Raw genomic sequence first — 12,156 nt, 5'->3', positions numbered from 1 at the left:
GTGTGTGTGGTGTGTCTCTGTGTGTGGTGTGTGTGTGTGTGTGTGTGTGTGTGGTGTCTCTCTGTGTGTGTGGTGTATGTGTGTCTGTGGTGTGTGTGTGTGTGTGTGTGGTGTGTGTGTGTGTGGTGTGTGTGTGTGTGTGTGTGTGTGTGTGTGTGTGTGTGTGTGTTATTAAGGTGAAATCATCAGGAGCCTCGCTCTCACAGGGCTCTGCTTTACCATCAGACCCTGTGCCGCTCAGTGAGGAACTCATCTCTACGCCTCCTTCTCAGAAAGTATCCACCAGGTTTCCAAACACATTGCTCTCCTATTTAAAAACAAAAACAAAAAACCAAGCAAGTGGCACATGGGTGCTCTTATTAACCTTCCAATTGCCCTGAGCTCAGCAACACTCTAACACTATTCACTATGTTTACAGGGTCAAGGTGGCTTGCTATTACGGGGTGAGCAGGGAGATTTTTTTCCATATGTACTGAGGTCACGTTATACATTTTCTTCTTTGCTAATTATGTCACATATTCTTTTACAAACCTGTTCAGCATCTCAGAAACACATCCTTGTTTGTTTTGTAATTACAATTACTCTTGTCTGTTACTTACACAGAAAGGTCAAGGATGGGCCATGGCTGCACCAGGTGCTGAGAATGGCCCAGAAAAACATCCTGGCCAAATACTGCAGGCATTAATAGGGGTATTCCTTCTGTCTGGCATGGGAGAGGTGACATTTTGGTGGGGTATAACTTTGGGTTCACATAGTTCTTTCATTTACAGGAAGGAAATCCTTTGTTGGCTGACACACTGCGGGCTTCCCGCTGGAGCAGGCAGCCTCCTGTACTCAGCCCCTCCTCCCACCAGAACGGGCCATGGAGTTCTAGAAAGACACATTGTCAAGACCCACCCTGCTAAGCTTGGAACTACAGTTCTGTAGTACTTCCTGTTCTCCAGGGCCCCCTAACTGTCTTTTGCACCTTGGGGGCCATTGTGTTTCCATAGAAGAACAAGGTTAGCCAAGGGTGACAGAGGATGTACATGGCTAGCAGTACAGGGCACATCTGAACAGTCTTCATTCTCATCTCTTGCTTCCTTTGTTCTCTTCTAATTACAAAAAAAAATGGCCTATTTCTACAATATGGGACAGATATGAAGACAAAGGGAGAGGCCCAGTGTCCCTGGAGGAGGCACTTCGAAAGTTGCTGGATTGCACTACTTTTTTTCAAAGTACAAAAATGTGAAAGGATAAAATCTAAATTTATACAAAAATGAGGAATTTTTCTTTCAGTCCTTCTTCTAAGTAAATTTTAAAAACAAACAAACAAACAAACAAAGTCAGGTGTAATGGCTCATACCTTTAATCCTAGCACTTGGGAGGCAGAGGCAGTTAGATCTCTGAATTCGAGGTCAACCTCGTCTACCAACATAGAACAACATAGAACAACCAGACTCATACAGCGAGAGCCTGTTTGGGGGCAAAAACCAAAAATTGAAAAACAGTGATGTCAACTGTATAGCATCCCATTCTCATTACACCTCCCTTATAACGAGGAGCATGACAGCAGCATACAGAACTGAGGCTACCAAGTCTTACCCAGCAAGGAATATGACAAAGCCTCACCTGTAGCATGTATCACTGGGGTGTGTGGATCCAAGATGCTCTGTCTCCCTCCCTCAGTGTTAGTTTTGAGACCTCCCAGAACATCTTCTGTTCATCTTCATTTTCATCCACACTTCTTCCTTGGCCCTTTATATTGTCTTCCTCCATCTAAACACTCACCTGAGAGTTCAGTTCCAGATAAGATTCTTCCTCCCCAAACACCCAAGACTGAGGCTAGCCCCCTTCCATGCTTTGTCCCAACCAAGGGCTGCACTGGAGGGACATTCAAGGTGGACAGCTGTTCTCACACTCGGAGATGTGATGGCCACGCTTATCTCCACATTCAGCACTTGCCAAGCTTCCGTGTCCACACAAGTTACCTAGGACCACATTAAGATATAGATCCATTTACCGAAATCTTAGTTGGATCTACATGACTTCAGGTCAGGCTGCTCTACTGGTCCCTGATCTCCATGTAGAATAGTTGGATTCTAGGGGCCTTCTGTGGAAATAAGCCCATGTTTATGCTACTGGGTTCTACCTAAAGATCAGATGGATACCACTCTCTCTTCCTCATCCAGCCTCTCTCCTGTATCCTTCCTCTTTTTCTCTTTCAAGTAAACTCATACAGTTAGATCCTGGAGGCTACCCAAACTTCGGCCCATCAAGTCCAGAAGTTTCTATATAGTTCCTGCATCACCCCTACAGATGTCCTGTTCCTATAGCCCTGCCTCTCCTGGCAGGACTGATCATTTATTCCTTCCCACTTTGGCTGAGCAGTCTAGTCATCTCTTTGTCCAGTTCCAGTTCATCATTAGAGCCCCTCATCTTTATAAGTGTCACCATTCCAGAAGTTGACACTCTTAATACAAGACTGCTGTCCCTCTATTGGGATTCAGTGACCAGTTCATGGGAAAAATATTCTCCCAGCTAGGAAAATACCTTTCCAAGCAATACCACCCACACAAATCTTGTCTATGTTTCTGATTCTCTCTTCTGTGAGGCAGATTCTTAGAATTCCAACTAACTAGAAGAAAAGCTCTGAAAGCATTGGGCTCATAATAAGAATCACCTCAGGCCGGGCGGTGGTGGCGCACACCTTTAATCCCCTCACTCGGGAGGCAGAGGCAGGTGGATTTCTGAGTTCGAGGCCAGCCTGGTCTACAGAGTGAGTTCCAGGACAGCCAGGGCTACACAGAGAAACCCTGTCTCGAAAAAACAAAACAAAGCAAAACAAACAAACAAACAAAAAGAATCACCTCCCATTCCTCTTTAATGGAACCACACTCACTAATGCTAGGCTCTTGTGGCAGATTTTGATGGACCCAGGAATACAAAGATACTTCCTGTTCACCCACAGTTCCCAAGCAGGCTCTCCCATGAAGGTTAAAATCCACTCCCACTCTACTTTGTGATCACAGATGAGAAAATACAAAGGCTTCTAACACCTGTTGTAGGAAATTCACCATTACTAGGATATAGAAAGTTTCTAACTCTGGGATTTTCCTCTACTTACAAACCTCTCACTGAGGGGCTGGAGAGATGGCTCAGCAGTTAAGAGCACTGACTGATCTTCCAGAGGTCCTGAGTTCAAGTCTCAGGAACCACATGGTGGCTTACTACCATCTGTAATGGGATCTTATGCCCTCTCCTGTTGTGTCTGAAGACAGCTACAGTGTACTCCTATAAATAAATAAAATAAATAAATCTTAAGAACAAAACAAAACAAAAAAAAACCCTCTCACTGAATCAGCCTAATGATAGGAAACTTGGGTTCTGGTGTGTGAAGACAGTGTGGTCACAGAAAGGTCAGAGGCTGTGAAAAGGGGAAGATTCTGAAGCAGGAGTCTTATTGCTCAAGACTCAGCTCTCTCAGCCATTGTCTGAGGTGCCAAAGGTATCATTCTGTGATGGAACAAAAACAAGAGTGGCTGACAGGGCCCAACACCCACTTAATCTGCCATGTAATTCTGCCTCTTTAAATCAGATAACAGTTAAAGTGTCTGCAGGTTTCTTACTCACAGACTCTACCTCGACTTCCCCTAGCTATTCCAAATCCAGTTTGTTGGGGATTACTGTGCCAACTAGCCAATCCGGGAATTTCCCAGAGTCTTGGAGAATTGTCCCATGCAGAACTACTACTGCCTGTGTTACTTGTTATAAAGCCTGGTATGTGGGTGAACCAGCCCTGTCCAGTCTTAATAAATACTTGTGCTTCATCAGAAGTAAATTGTTCAAAGAAGCATGCACAAAAGAATGATTAATAAAATTCAGGGAATCAGCATAGCACTGGGGGCCTCACAATTTACAGTCTCTTCATAGACGGGAACACAGTGAGGCTGGTGAGGGAGTCATCTCCCTCAGAGGTGGCCTATAGGTCCCCCCACTCATTATCTTGGCACCCACCTGTCCTGCTTTGGCCTACAGTGGGTGATGTTTTCTGGTTTAAATGACAGGAGGAAAAAGACTGAAGTTGAGCTTTCTGCATAGTTGGGCTAGCGTCTGCTACAGCCCACAACAAGGCTACCACTGGCTCCAGGACATATGCCAGTGTTGGTTTAGTTTGTTTGCTTGTTTGTTTTGGCTTTTGTTTGTGTGTGTGTGTGTGGGGGAGTATAAGTGGTTCTTAAGAGGCCTGGCACTGTACGCATGTGATACCCTCCCTCCAGACAAGCCGTGTCCATTCACAAGCGCCTATCGTATCTCTCGTCCCTTCCATTCCAGTTTACCAAGTTTACCAAGTTTAACAGTTTACCAAGGTTGCAGTAGGTTGGTACCCTGACATGCTTAGCTAACTGCCATACTGCCATCCTACCTCTGTGAAGTGTCCTTTCATTAGAATCACCAAGTTAAACCCATCTGGGATCAGCTGTTACCTGACCGGCCCCTGACTCATACACTCGCTAAACCCCAACCCCCTCACTTGTAAAACAGCGATGACAGGTAAAGCTTCATAGCAAAACACCAAGGGCTTGTGATGCAGAAGGTAGCTCAGATAAGCACATTGGATGCTGCCTGGCTGTGCAAAGGGACCTGCGCTACTGTTGCTGCTTTATTAATATTAATGGTCAGCAATGAAGGGGTTAACAGTCTAGGTCTGTTTGTTTATAAAAATTCATGTGTTTCCCACCAGCCTGAACTTAATTCTTTAGGGGGAAAGAAAAAAAAAAAAAAGATCAGACATCTCCCAGCCCATCTTGGAAATATCATATTTAGACTGTCACATGAATTAAATCATCTCTTAAACAAGACTCCAGCTCAACAGATTTGTCAGTGAAGTGGGAGCTCGCCAGGAGAACAAAGTGTACTGTTGCCTTTCAGCATCGCCACGCCAGACATGATTCTGTGTCTTTTCCCCACTGGGGACTTTCTAGAACATTATGTGGTTGGGCAGCCAATGAGGATTAACTCCAAGTCATTGTAATTACTGTTGGAATGACAGGTGTCGGTCACAAGCCCTTTGTCAGAAACCAAATGTTCATTAGGCAACCAATGTGACCTTCACAGCTTTCTGAAGCCCTGTGACAAACAGCTCGCCTGGTCCAGCGTCTGCCAGAGCTCAAAGAGGCGACACTTGTGGACAAGGAGACCTCCAAATGGCCAGAAAATGTGTTTCCCAGACAGAAAGTCTCCCCAGTCATGGAGACACAAATAATGCATTGTGCATGCATCAGAGGATGAGCTGAGAGAGGGTGTGTGCATGGGGGGGGGGGATCTATGGGAAATGAAGAGGATTTGGGTGACTCCAGAAATGGATGCAGTTTAAGAGTGCATCTAGCCCCCAAATCCACCCACCTTCCTAGACATATTTCCTACAATTACCTCTTCCTCTTCCTGTGTTTCAGAAAGCAGTGAGTTAAAGAGGCAGTAGATTCATATTAACTTGGGAGGAAGAACTCCATCATCGAAATAATTAGACAAGATCCAGGGAATGGTCTTATGCCAGTGAGTCAAGTACAAGAAACTGGCATTCGATCCAGGGGTGGCAAGATTTAAGGAGGACCTTATTGGGCTTTAACATTGATAAACTTGGTTTAAATCCTGGCTCCACCTCTTACTAAGAGCCGTCTTTGTGTCTCTTCCTATTTAAAATAAGGGTAAAACTTTTGTCTTATAAAGGGCACCTTGAGAATCAAGTCTTACTAGCACAGATATAATCTACCTTTAATAAACAATAGCTGTTGTTACCACCAGCCTCTAAGTGCATAATTCAAGCAGAGCTTGCTCGTGGATAGAGTCACCAGGGAACTTGATCCCATTGTACCAATTGAATCACAAGACCAGGGTCCCAGTCCAATATTGTTAATGATTCACTATGTGGGCAAGTCCCAGCATTTTCAAAGCTAATGGAGACCCTTGAGCTATTTTTGAAGTCTTAGAAATCCAACAGGGAGAATCTAATTATTGAAACAGAGGCTGTACAGTCTCCACCTCTGATGGAAGGAATTATTTCATCATCTCATGATGCTCTGAGCATTTCAGTTTTGATCCAACATTCTAATTGACAGTTATAGATGAGATTAATGAACAGAACAGGAAGATCAGTGAATTACTATGAAAGAGTTTAAGTTTTTGAGAGAACTGTATGACAAACTATATAAAAGAAATTCGAAAAGGGGATTCATGAGAATGGAATGTCTAGAAACCATCCCCCCAAACACTTTTTGGTGCCACCATATTCTATTTCTAGAATTATGCATAAAGACCTGTACCCTTTATTATGTTCTTCCGTGTGAGAAACTACAGACTATTTCAACTCATATTCCTACACTTCTACCCACTATATATATGTAAACTGCTTCTGGTCACACGACACCAGCCACAAGCCACCCACCCTTATACCGTGGCCTCTTTTTAACTATTTATGGTCTGTACATGAGCAGGATATTAGATAATAATTTGTTCTCTGTCTCAAGAAAAAAAGACCAAGCATAAAGTCAGATAGTGTTTTAGATTGTGGAAAGACAGGAGTAGGCAAAAACAGACCTATCCCCGCGTGGGCTTGACATTCTAGTGGGGGAAGATTGTCAATAAATCAATCATCAAATGTCAAACAGTTGTTTAATATAATGGTAGTTATGTATGCTGCTAAAGAAAAGAAGACTTGGTGAGATGCTAGAGTAACATGTCAGAGAAGGCCACAGTGAATTGTTGAAAGCAGTACACCCTTGAGAACAAGAGTTTGGGATAGTTGGCATCTGGGGCAGCATGATGAAAATCAAGCCAGAGGTGGACAGAACCTTGACCATCCACAAACCCATTGGCCACTGACCTAGAGAGGGATCGATTACACTTCTGGGTACCCATTTCCTCCTGAGTTGAAACTTGCCCCTCTGGAAGGAGGAAGGAGGCTCATAAAATTTGGGTAAAGTGAAACTTAAAAGGCTGTAGAAGCATCTGGAATGCACAAAATTCCTGAGGACTCCCCCCTACACATACACACAAGGTTATGGAAGTGGGACACCTGTCTAGGACAAAGACTTTCATCAGACCAGTCAAGGGGAGAGCAAGCTGTGCAGGGAGCTCCAAGGATGTACCTTGCCTGAGTCGCCACCCATGCTGGGTTGGGCTTTGGGGTGATACAGTGGCCTTTGAGTCACTCATGTGCCTCTAAATCAGCACCCATGCTTTGTAAGCAACCCCAATAAACTCTCTGGTTCAGCCTGTCAGACTTGAATGGACTCACCTCTCTTGTCTGTCATCCGGGCCCTATCTGACGTGAATAGGCATTTGTTCCCATCTTCCCAGGAAGTCCCGATGAGAAAGATTCCATAAGACCCTGAATGTGCTGTAGTTGGGACTGTGGAAAATCCTGGAAATGAAAAAAGAAAGAAAATTATACAAAGATGTCATCACCAGCAAGCATGGGCTAGAGGCACAGGTATCGTTCACAACCTAAATTATCTTGAAGACTTAGGACTGTGTCAGTTGGAAGAACAAGGTAGACTGCCTCTATGTCCCTGGATTCAACTGAACTTTATTCTCTTCTTGTTCTGTTTTGTTTGTTGTTTTTGTTTTTCAAGACAGGTTTTCTCTCTATAGTCCTGGCTGTCTTAGAATGAGGGCTGGCCTTGAACTCAGAGATCCACCTGCCTTTGCCTCCCAGTGCTGGGATTAAGAGCATGTGCCACCACACCCAGCTAACAAAGCAAGTTCTAAACTTTATTCTCTACACAGAAGAAGTCTTCACCCTGCCTGTAACCCTCGTTACACTCTCTAGTGCTGGTAACAGTACAAAGTAATTAACGTGGCAACGAGAATTACAAGCAAATTGTAAAACCCTTCGCTGAATTACATAGATTCTTAAACTAAGCTCTCATCGGCGTCTCACAGACTCTCTGCTTCTCAGTCCGGATGTATCTTGTGTACTAGCATTGTGTGTTTGTTGGAGTAGTGGGTTTTTCCCCCTCCTCACTCTCTGATGCAGTAGTGAAGGGGTGTCAGTCCATTTTTTTTAAATCAAAATCTCACTTTTAAATGCCTACCTGCTAAGAATAAAAGAGATTAGAATTACTCTCTCAGTCTGCAATGACTGTCCTTTAAGTACTTAGGAGGGACCCCGATTTTGAATTATCAGTCATCTAATTCCTGGTTTAAAAAATGGTAAAAGAAACTCAGATAAAGTATAATAAAATATGTACTTATATCAACGTCTAGGATCACAGTCTGAAGTGCCTTGCTGGGAGAAGAAATTCCCTCAGAGATTCCATCTAAATACACCCCAAACCCTTCTGATTTGGGGTTATGTACCATGCATCTTTATATAGCCAGGTTCCTTTCATCGTGTAGTATTCTCTGTACCAGTTAAGCTCCTTAAGTTTGTCTCCTTCCACTCCCACATTTGAGCAAAATGAGCACCTTTCATTGCACTGTTCATCTTATGACTTTGGCTCCTGCCTGTCACATCAAGCTAGGGACTTCCTTGGATAGAAGTGACAAGCCAATCTGTCCTTCAAGTCAAACCACAAAGGCATTTACACACAGACTACATCAAGCTCTCTTTAGAATTCTTTTCCACCAGTGCGACTGTGGATCATGTTGGATATTTGAAGAGTCAGTATAGAAAACAGCAGTCATAGAGCTGGCTGTTATTATATCCATTGTCATGCATAGCCCTCATCAGGCTCATGGCTTTGATATTGGTTCCCCAGTTAGTGGTGCTATTCAGGGAGGCTGGGAAGCTTTTAGGGGCTAGGACCTAGGTAGCTGAGTCAGTCACTAAGAATAGGCACCGAGGCTCTGGTACCACAGATGTTTCCAGTCAGGCTCTGGTCCCTGGTCTTTGTGAGATGAACGGCCTCCGCCATGTGCTCCTGGTCATGAGCTGAGTGACTGTGCCCTGCTTTTCCTGCCATGATGGAATGAAACTATGCTGACCGCAAATAAAGTTGCTTCTATCAGATACTGTGAGTACAGCAATGCAAACTTAGCTGCTGCCAGTATCATACCATAACACACTCAACAAATCCCTCTTGGTGCTTTCCTCCTTGAAAACCAGAAGTTTTCAAAGTGAATGGTCACTCATTCAGCATTTCTTGTGTAGACTTCATGGCTGTTTTGCTATTGGTTTGGTTTGGTTTGGTTTGGTTTTCTCTTCTTTCCTTTCTGCTTTGGCTGGCAGGGAAGTCAGCTTTGCATTAAAGCAGTGGAGTCCCTCAGTCTATTTCTGATATCATCATCCCTCTGATATAGTACCAGCCCTCATCCTGTATAAATCCTCTCTGGGGTCTCAATTTGCATTTAAATGTCTATCAGATATATTGAGTCGATTTTGAAAGTGCTCACTAAGTAGTAAATATAAATAAGTCTTTGGGCTCTTGGGCAAAAGGGAGACCAGGGACATATTTACTTACTCATTTGGCAACCCTGGATAGAACTCCATGTAGGCCCTGGGCTTTCTTTTTACTGCACGCAGACTAAACAACCTCCAAGTATCATCTCCATCCAGTGTTCCCATAGTCTCTCATTTGAAGACAATGGGGTTTAACTTTTAAATCATGCATCTGTGGAACAGCCTAAAAGGCTCTTACTTTGGAGCATGTACGGCCAGGCGCTCACGTTCTCCACTCTGCCTCAGAGAAACCGTGCTGAATTTTTATTAGCTCCATTAAAAAAAAGTGGAAATCTATGGCATTGCACTCGTCATCTTAAAATAAGATGCCAGGGAAGTTTTGTGTCTGAAGAATCTTGAAACAGGTTTGACCTTGACCTCTGTAAACTCAAGTACTGTCTGCAAGCTCGCCTGCATAAAGCCATGGTCCTGGCTACAATACTAGACCCAAGAAAATCCTTTGACAGTTTCCCCAGCACTGATTGATTTTCAATACATGAGAACCAACCCACATATACCTTAAAGGAGGAAATCAGCCTTAAGCTACTGCCTGGCCCTGGGAGATATCACAGCCTTGGGATCCTTGTTCCCTTCTGGCTTTTTTTTTTTTTGGTGTGCCCAACCTTGCATCATCTGTGAAACCCTTTTCTGTTTTCTTACTTCAACATCCACTTCATACAAGATTCAAACTCTTAAACCGAGCTCTCCTTTGACTGAACTGGATTCCCTTGGAGGAATCTACCCCAGTGTCCAAACAGAGCATCACTCAGTCATTGGGCAATGCTCTCAGGAGACAGGGTGAGTTCCAGAGAACAGCTGCATATCTGTGACCTACTCCCACACAGGGCAGTACACTCATACCTGGGCTTTCTCCGGACAATAACTGTGACTTCCAAAAGCCCAGCATCCTCAGCTATATCATGTGGATGATTTAGAGGCAATGTTGTTAAATTACCTTCTAATTAATTGGTTCTCAGTGTTACCAAGACAGATTGCTAGAGGCTGAGTACCTTGATTCTGTGATTTAGTTATTACCCAGTCTAACTAAAGAATTAAAAGCCTCTGCAAAGTCAATAAGGGAAGTCATGTGACCAGCACTTAACCATTGTTAGTCCAGGTTCTACACATGTCTGTCATAGGTTAAAGGTGAGAATGCATGACGACAAACTAGAAAATCTTTACAACAGCCATCTCCCAAGAGTTGACAGCGTTCTTTATATAGAAGCCCTTCCCTAAATACTGTCTGATTGGAAATGGTGTGTATATTCAGGTATATAGAGAGCTCACACAAAGCCCAACATCCTACTATATCCACTTGAATCCATCCTCAGGCCTGGGTTTGCCCCAAGTTTTCCCAGCCCAAGCTGTGGCTTCCGTATTGCTAGGCACTCACATTCTCTACTCTGCCTCAGAGAAACCATGCTGAAAAAAAAAAGACTGTGTTGAAGTCTATGGTGTTGCATTCGACATCTCAAAATAAGATGCCAGAGAGTTTTTGTGTCAGGAGATTCTCGAAGCCGGTTTGACCAGAGCCTCTGTTAAACTCAGGTATTGTCTGCAATCTATGGGTTGATACAGCAGGTGCTTCTGTCTCTCCTCAGACCTACCCAACTCATCAGAAGATCTCATTTGCTGTGAGGCAACTCTTGGTTCAGATGAGCTCACCCCATGCCTCATCCATCATCACCTTTCCTTAGTGAGTTCTCTCACATCTCCGAGTTCCTTCAGAAAGCCACCTCGACCTGAGCTCCTGTCCCCTCACCTCTGCAGAAGTTTCATTGGACTGTCTCTTCTCTCTAACCTTCAGAACTTATGTTTTCTCTTCCTTACCAACTAATATGTGGATGCTTTCTGTCCTGTTCTGAAAATAAATTTCCCTTGATTCAGCTTCCCCTTGCATCCACAGCCGGCTCTCTGTCCTTCTCATGATGAAGCTTGCCACCTCCTCCTCTGTTTCGCTTCCCTTTCTCCCTTCCACACATTGCCATCTGTCACCAGCCTCCAGCTCTGCAGAACACCAGCTCTCATAAAGGTTACCCGCAGCTCTCTGCTACCCGGCCCACGGGTGTATTTTTAATTCTTAGCCTTCTGCTGTACTTGGCCTTGATCCCTATGCCCCACAATCACCTTCCACTGTAGTCCTCTGGTTTCCTGGCTTTTCTTTCTGACCTCCCTCTTCCTCTCACACATGCTCCAACTCCTCCACAAGTGCTCTACCTCTGCTTTCATTCTTTTCCTTCTGCTCGCTTTCCTGGGTCTCAGTGTGTCCTACAGTTTAAGCATCTTCTTTGACATTTGACGTACAATTTTATATTCTGCTTTTTCTACTCTGAACTATATATTAAACCTTTAAAAAGTCACTTTACAAACCTGCTCCCTTACCTACTCAGGGTAAATGATATTGAGGGCATCAGTAAAGATCCCTCTTTCATAGCCATTGATCCAAGCCTGCACAGGGCTTAGCCCTGAACTGATAAATAGTAAGATCAACACACAGCAGCTATTGTTACCTTCTTATTGCCTTTCACTGTGACCTGAGGCTGATCTTCTCTTCTGACTTCATCTCATGTGCTTGCTCCATGATCTTGAGCTTCCCATCTCCAGTCCTCGATGCTCCAGTCCATGCCTCAAGCCACTTTCTAGACACCTCCATGTGTCCACAGGACCTCAAGCTCCTCACTTACCATAGGCTGGGCTGGGTCATCCATATGTCAAAGCCTCTTCAAAAGGGAACT

At 44.1% G+C, this 12,156-nt stretch overlaps 1 long non-coding RNA gene across 1 annotated transcript in view; it reads right to left on the bottom strand.

Moving 5' to 3' along the window:
* Positions 1–11,235, bottom strand: part of LOC110307582 — a 25,287-nt gene extending 14,052 nt beyond the window's left edge. Inside the window, exons 1-2 of the long non-coding RNA XR_002379427.1 lie at positions 11,029–11,235; positions 7,277–7,402 (exon numbers count right to left, since the gene is read on the bottom strand). This is a non-coding gene — a long non-coding RNA (uncharacterized LOC110307582). The remainder of the gene's footprint in view (positions 1–7,276; positions 7,403–11,028) is intronic.
* Between the last annotated feature and the right edge of the window lie 921 nt (positions 11,236–12,156).

The sequence above is a fragment of the Mus caroli genome, chromosome 13 (genome assembly GCF_900094665.2).
Source record: "Mus caroli chromosome 13, CAROLI_EIJ_v1.1, whole genome shotgun sequence".
In the NCBI taxonomy this organism is placed as follows: domain Eukaryota; kingdom Metazoa; phylum Chordata; class Mammalia; order Rodentia; family Muridae; genus Mus; species Mus caroli.
This window is presented reverse-complemented; position numbering and strand designations above follow the sequence as displayed.